A 7,696-nucleotide genomic window follows, 5' to 3' on the forward strand; every position below is an offset into this window, starting at 1 on the left:
TGTTGAAGGCTCTAGCAATGTGAGGGTGCGCCACCAGATAATTGAAATACAGAGATATGTGGGTCTGCTCAAAACCTGCAAAGTTTTGCAAATTGTCAAAAAAATATGTTACAACATCTGAAGTTAAGAACAAAGCACACACACACCTGGAAGGTTTATCAAACTGTCAAAAAGATCATCTGGCACATCAGTGTCCCCTGTGGCAACCTTCTCAATAGCATTGGATAAGGTATCCCCGACACTTTTGAATGCAGCAATCAACCCCTCCTCTTCACTATCACATTTTTTTGTCTTCTTCCTGGTCTTGCTTGTAGAAGATGTTGTGGCATTATCATCACAAGTGGACATCCTTTTAGTGAAAGCATGTGCCATCACCTCTTCATTTTCAACTTCATCATCTTCGCCTAAAGCTGCACTAGAATCCTTTGCAAACTTACCTGTGGCCATGGTGTTTCCAAATATTATTTGCATCTCAGCGAAGTGTTCAAGAGGCTTGTTTAAACAATCAGCATCATTCTTGTGATCCTACATTTGGATTATTATAAATTTGCATTATGTGTACATAAGTCTGAAAGTTGAGATATGTGTAATAGGAAGATGAGAGAGTTGCCAAGAAGCAGTAACAAAGGAACAACCTGAGTACAGTGACTTATGTGTACATGAGTCTAAAATCTTACTGTCAATGATTGCTATGAAATCTAAAATCTTACATAAGTTATGTGCACATAACTGAAATCTAAAATTAATAGGTAGATTGAACACATATTGCAGGTAGCAGATTATAAAAAAACTATCTTCATCCCTGCAGATTATAAAAAATCTGATACCAGATTATATACCAACTACTACAAGTAGCAGATTATAAAAAACTAGATAGCATATTACACACATATTGCAGATTGAACACATATTGTAGGTAGAAGAAATAATACCTTAACATAGCCATTATAGTGCTCTTCATCCAGAGTAATAGTAAAACTATCTTCATCCCAGCCTGTACCACTCACTTTTCTTATCCTATTTATCTTGGCAAACTTTCTGGACCAAGTTTTCAGATGATTTTTAATCTGCTCGCCATTGAGGACAGTTTGGAATTTTTCATTGATAGCTTTTGCACAACTGTTGTAGTGAACTTTCTTAAAACCAGACGATGTCCTTTCGCCACTTGACACCACATTGGTAAGGTAGGACAACATGAAAGAGGACATTGCTGATGTCCAGGTAGCATGCCCATTAGTGAAGCCTTGTCCTTCAGCTTCCATTTCTTCCCTACAAGTTTCAGGATCATACAAATCAGCAAACAATACTTCTTTACAATAACATAGCAACATTAAAATTAGCAAACAATACTTCCTTACAATGACATAGCAACATTAAAATCAGCAACCAATATGCCCTTACAATAACATAGCATCCTTATAAATAGTTCTTACAAATAAAAGATAGTAGCCAATACATCCTTGCAATAACATAGCATCCTTACAAATGGTTCTTACAAATATCACAAGATACTAGTTTCCATTGTAGTTCTGATGGTCTGTCCACATCTGGTCTGCAATTCCTTGCCTCAAAGCACCATAGCAGCATGCTCACTTGCTTGGCCAACTAAAGATGTAGCATGGCTGTGACTAGGCCAATTAGAATCTTGTATAATAAACTCATCACTCCCATCTTGTATGACCCAATTATGAATGATACAACAAGCAACAACAATATCAACTTGTGTTGGAAAAGGGAAGAAAGGAGATGCATCATCTAAAATCTTGAATCTTCTCTTCAATGACCCGAATGCACGCTCAACTGTGACACGAAGAGATGAGTGCCTTAGATTAAACAACTCTTTCTCGTTCTATACGGGATTATTGCCCCATTCGTTTAAATGGTATCTCACACCACGGAAAGGAGGCAAGAATCCCGGTTTTGCTCCATATCCCGCATCAACTAGGTAGAATTTACCTAAAATATAATGATAATATATATATTATGGTCATAATTCCATAAACATTGTCATTTACAAGCAAATAAGTGAAACTATTACCTTGTGGAACGCGAAGGCCATTCACACGTTCTAAAGCATCTCGTAATACATTAGCATCATGAGCTGTTCCCTCCCAACCAGCCAACACATAAGTGAAGCGTAGATCAAAATCTACAGCCGCCATTACATTTTGAGTCGCATAGGACTTCCTACCACGAAAGGCATGCTCCATATCTCTAGGAACAGTGGCTCTTACATGTGTACCATCAATAGCTCCAATACAATCCTAGTTTAAGGGCAATACAAGCATGAAACATTAGGGCCGTTTGTGCAACATGAATATAGACCTAAAAACAAAAGAGTGATGAGTTTCACACCTTAAAATACGGATCCCATCTGTAGTTCCCTGCTATTTTGGTTGGAGTGTCCAATGAAGGTGGCCTAATTAGTTCCCCACGTAGCTCACCAATTGCACGAAGAACTTTATTGAGACATCGACTAACTGTTTCCCCAGATCTACCAAAATTCGTGCCTATCAACCTATTTCTAAGGTTATGACCAACTGTATTTAGAAACATGGCCACTTGTTGTTCAACACACATATGGATAGTGTCTTGAAGTAAACCACGCTCTCTAAAATGTTTAGTTAGGTGAAAGAAACAAGCCCTTTTCATTCTAATCATGTTTATACATGTTGTGTCATCCCTCCAAATCTTTGTGTTGAGATATTCAATTCTAGTTCTATCCCTTTCATGCATTGGTGCATAGGTAATCCCAGTCCTCCTTGCATTTTGTTTTCTTTTTCTAGAATGAATAATCATAGCCATCATTGACAGTAATTTATATGCAGCAGCAACACAAACTATAACCTTGGTCTTCTTATCCATATACATGTAAGCATCAAATCCAAAAAAAACATATGGCATGTCATGATCAATCTGGAATCATATCAATATTTGGGGAAATAATCTCAAGCAAACAACAATAATGTAGAATTGATATATAGGTGTACAATCAAGTGTTCATGCAAACTGTCCATAATAACAAAATATAAGTGTTAGGGATCTACGATTTAACAAAAGATAAATCATAGATATGGTACGATTTATCAAAATATAAGTGTGTGTGTTGAGCCATGTATAGGTGCTCATCCAACCTGTTTTTCACCATGCTAGTCGTGGCTTTTATGTTTATCAACACAAACTATAGATAGGCGAAGGTTCTTTTATGTTTTTATGCTCTCACAGTCATACAGAGGAAAAATAGCTCTCTTCTTTGTTGTCTTTTTCAGCCATGTACGAAGCTTTTGATAGAGCTGTTTTGCGAAACAAAAAAATTCCCCCCCAAAAATTCCCTTTTTCTCTCATCGTTATAGCCATCCATCACTGAGACCATCTGCATAGTGGAGCACATGATGTTGTTTTCTACCCGTTGAGCGCCATCACGAAATGATTTCTACCCATTGTTAAAATTTGATGGGTTGGCCAGGGCTAGCTCTCCTTGACCGAAATGGAGTCCAGCAGCCACTCACGTCTCATGGTCACGTACGCCGCGATGAAGGAAGCTGCTGTCAGCAACACTGGCGGCGCCCAGGCACCCATCCACGCCGCCGCCGCCTACCACCCATCCATCCCGGCCTAGCCAACGCTTCGCTCAACCACGTACCAGATCTCCACTAAACTGGACGAGATCTCCACGCACGGGGATGAAGAGGAGATCAGAGGGGAAGAGGAGAGTAAACGGGAAAGGGAACTCACCGCTCGTGAGGAACTTGTCCGCTCTGCACCTGGAGTTTGCTGCTCGCCGGCCAGTGGGGTGAAGGAGGCGGATCTGAGGATGAGGACGAGAAGGGCTCGTGAGGGGCTTGTCCCGCGGAGGATGAAATTATCCGCCCGATTCGGAGGGATGAATAGGGACAGCGTTTCAGTGATATTATTTTTCTAGGGATGGTCCCGTCTCAACCTTGACTCCCAACCAAACAGTCTAGTGTGTGGGATCATCCTGTCCCATCCCGTCCTGACCCGCAACCAAACACACACTAAGTTCCCGTCACGGGGTGGCAGAGCATGCAGGCCCACGGTACAGGACCTGGCTGAGCGGCTACACGGGCTCCGGACCATCCTATGGAACGGGATCCCGTTCTCTAGAGTCGGCCCCCAGGCTGTCGGACCTCCCTACTTTCGTGTCAGGGGCCCTAAACTGCAAGTCTGGCTGCTCAATTCAGATGTCGCCATGTCAGACAGATGGAAACCGTACGGGTGGATTAGCTAAAAAGTACTATCTGAAAGACTGCAAGGTAGGACCATGGAGCAGCAAGATGGAACTATCACAAGAGCATGGCTGAGGGGATAGTTTCTCTTTATAACTTGTCATGCATGTGTGCAGACCAATACACCGGGTTCATGGGAGCAGACCCCACCGGGTTGTCGTACACGTATGCGTTATCTAGTTACAAAAAAGGGAAACAGATTTGACCCCTTAGTCTTGCTCTATGGATAGAACTTACAGAGATGTTCGACATCAGGGTAAGGTACTCCTCCAGTCGTAGCTAGATGGTTGCCCCTGGGTCGGTGCATTACCATCACCTCGAAGGGTCCTTCTCAGCTGGGGGAGAGTTGCGGAGCCCTTCTTGGCATGGTACTTGCCATGGAGCTAGGTCCTGACCTAGGGTTCCCACATGCCTTTGACACGGGAGCCCTCGTCTCTGGCTGTGGCCACTTATGCATGTACCTGTCTGCAGCCCGGACCCGTGGGGAATCCGGAAGGGCCTCCGGAGGAAGGCGTGCTTCAGCTCCGTAGACCGGGGAACGCAGGGTCCCTCTGGGGTCCGTCTAGTTGTCTTCACCGAAGTAGGAACCTCTGGTGAAGATATCCTTCAGGTCCCCCTCGGGCGACTGATACCCGAGGTCCCACTCAGCCACGACCACCTCGCCGTCGTCCACCTTTTCCTTGTCGAGCCGGCGGCGAGACGGAGAGCCGTCTTTGGAAGACTGCTCGCACCGCTTGCTGACGCGTTTTGCGAGGTCAATGATCTCGCGACACTCTGTGGTGCTGTGGCGACCGTTCTGATGCATGGGGCATGAACCGCTACTACCCTTCTGTGGCCACGGCTGCGACCACCAGTGCAGTGGAACGCGGCTTCTGGTAGTCACGGTCCTTCTTCTTCTTCTTTCCGTCCCGGAGGACGGCCCCCGAGCCACCCGACTGGGCAGCTCCAGTTTGTGGGGGCGAGTGCCATGCACGGCCCTCGGTGGCTCTGGCGCACTTGTCGGCCAGAGCGAAGAGCGTGGGGACAGTTTCCACGTCATGTGTGGCCAACTTCTCCAACATTTTTTCATCACGTACTCCCTGTCGGAAGGCCGTGATGATAGAAGCATCAGAAATACAAGGTATCGTACCTCACACCTTGGTGAAGCGGGAGATGAACTTCCGGAGGGTCTCCCCGGGCTCCTGCCTCACTGCATGGAGGTGGGCCTCCACACCGTGCTGCTGGTAAGCACTGGCGAAGTTCGCCATGAACCGCGCGCAGAGTTCCTCCCAGGAGTAGACTGATCCCGGGGTGAGGTTCATGAGCCAGGTCCGAGCAGGTCCAGACAAGGCCACATGAAAATATGTTGCCATCACAACGGTGTTTCCACCTGCTGCCGTGATGGCGGTAACGTACACCTGCAGGAACTCTGACGGGTTCGTCGTTCTGTCGTATTTTTCCGGTAGGTGCGACAGGAACTTGGGTGGCCAGGATGCCGCGCGGAGATGGTCCGCAAGAGCGGCGCAGCCCACACTGGCCAAAGGGACACCCGTTTGGGACCGGGTGCCCATTGGTGTCTGCGGTGCAACCGCAGCGAAGTCTTGATCGAGGTTGCGGCCATCGATGTTCTGGCGGCGCTCGCGGGCCCTTTCCAAGGAGACCCGGGCATCCTCTCCCGCACGCCTGCGGTTGAGCTCTGCCCGGAGGTCGTTGGTCTGTGTGCCCCTTACTGAGGGCGAGCGCACAGATGTTGACGCCTCGTGCTAGCGCCGGGATGATCGTGTCTTTGATCTGGTCGAGGTAGAATGCGCCATCCCGAGCAGTCAGTCGACATCGTCCGCTATTGCTTCATAGCTCCTGGTGAAGCCGTGGAGCTTAGAGGGTGTTGCAACAATTCCCTGGTCGCCGATAATGCCCCCGGGGACGCCCTTGATGGAGTCTGGGACGTTTGCGCTGCTATGTGCTGCCGCGCGGCGTGCACAGCAGGAGTACCTGGTACTGGGCGACCGAGAACCTGCGGTGTGGAGGAAGCAGCTTCTCCCTCCACCGTAAAGTCTACCGAAGTTTCGGCGCGGTGCTCAATGATCTGCACCATCATGCTTGGGCTAGGGATCAAGCAAAAACCTAATGCCTAGTCCCCTACCTGGCGCGCCAAATGTCGGAGAGTAGATCTCCGGCCAGGTGGCGGAGTGCACCCGCCCTAAATCCTGAGATGAGGACGGGCTTAGGCGTTTTGCTTGATCGTTGGGATGAACGGGAAGAACTCAAGAACACACAAGGATTTAGAGTGGTTCGGGCCGCCGGAGCATAATACCCTACTCCACTGTGAGATATATTGCTTGTGAGCTTGTATGAGCTTGCGAGTCTAAGGTGTGACCTGAGATTGCGTGTGTGTGTAACGTCACCTGCCTCCCCTTTTATAGCTGAAGGGGCATGCACAAAGGTACTAGGCCCTGACATGTGGGCCTAGGGACATAAAGAATATGGCGCTTGGAGCCACTAATGCCTGATGTCGAGACAATCTTCTTGTGCCCTGACGCGCGCGATCTTCGTATCCTCGGCGTGCAGGGGAAGCTTCTTGTAGAAGGGAAGACGAGTACAGCGCGCCGCTCGGCACGGGTGCACTATTTGCCAGTAGGCTGAACAGACGTGCCGTCTGCTGGGCGGGTCTGACACCGTCTGCCAGCAGATGGGACATGGCACATTTAATGTCGAGAGGGCACGTCGTCCGTTAGCGTGGTGGCAGGCGGCGCGTCCTCTCCGCAATAAATGCAAAGGCTGCATGGCTGTAAGGACCTTGCATCAGGCTCGGTCTGCTGGCTTATGTCACGAGCCACATGCCACGCGGCAGCAGCGGGCCTTCGCCTGAGCAGGAAGCGTAGGGCAAGGCCTGGACACGTGTCGGCATCGGACCCCTACCCATGTCGGGGTCCTCCTCGTCTCGGGACCTTGCCAAGACCCGGACCTTACTGGGGGGAGCCTGGAGCTTATTTCGAGGGTCCCGACATGTCCTTCTGGGAGCTCTGGACCCGTTCGTACAGGGGTCCTGTGTCCCTCGGAGGTCCGGACCCATCGATGCGCCTCGGGATTTATTATCTTTCCTTGTCACGTGGTGCCCCTGGTCCTGCCCATGGGAGCCGCTCTCCGTATGACCTGGAGGTACGGGTGCAGCGCCTTCATACCATAGAAGAGGGTACCCCTGATTCAGGGTACCGACATTCACCTTAGGGCCATAAAAAGAATCTTGAGATATTTAGTTCTTACACCTAAGTTTGGTCTTTGGTACCCCAAGGGATCCACTTTTGATTTAATAGGTTATTCAGATGCTGATTGGGCAGGGTGTAAAATTGATATAAAGATCACATTAGGGACTTGTCAGTTCTTGGGAAGATCCCTAGTGTCTTGGGCTTCAAAGAAACAAAATTACGTAGCTCTTTCAACCGCCAAAGCCGAGTACATTGCCGCAGGCC

General features: G+C 48.3%; 1 pseudogene; it reads right to left on the bottom strand.

The window, feature by feature from the left end:
* Window positions 1-1,372: 1,372 nt before the first annotated feature.
* Window positions 1,373-2,374, bottom strand: LOC109940218 (protein ALP1-like; annotated as a pseudogene).
* Window positions 2,375-7,696: the final 5,322 nt, after the last annotated feature.

Source organism: Zea mays, chromosome 6 (assembly GCF_902167145.1).
Source record: "Zea mays cultivar B73 chromosome 6, Zm-B73-REFERENCE-NAM-5.0, whole genome shotgun sequence".
Classification (NCBI taxonomy): domain Eukaryota; kingdom Viridiplantae; phylum Streptophyta; class Magnoliopsida; order Poales; family Poaceae; genus Zea; species Zea mays.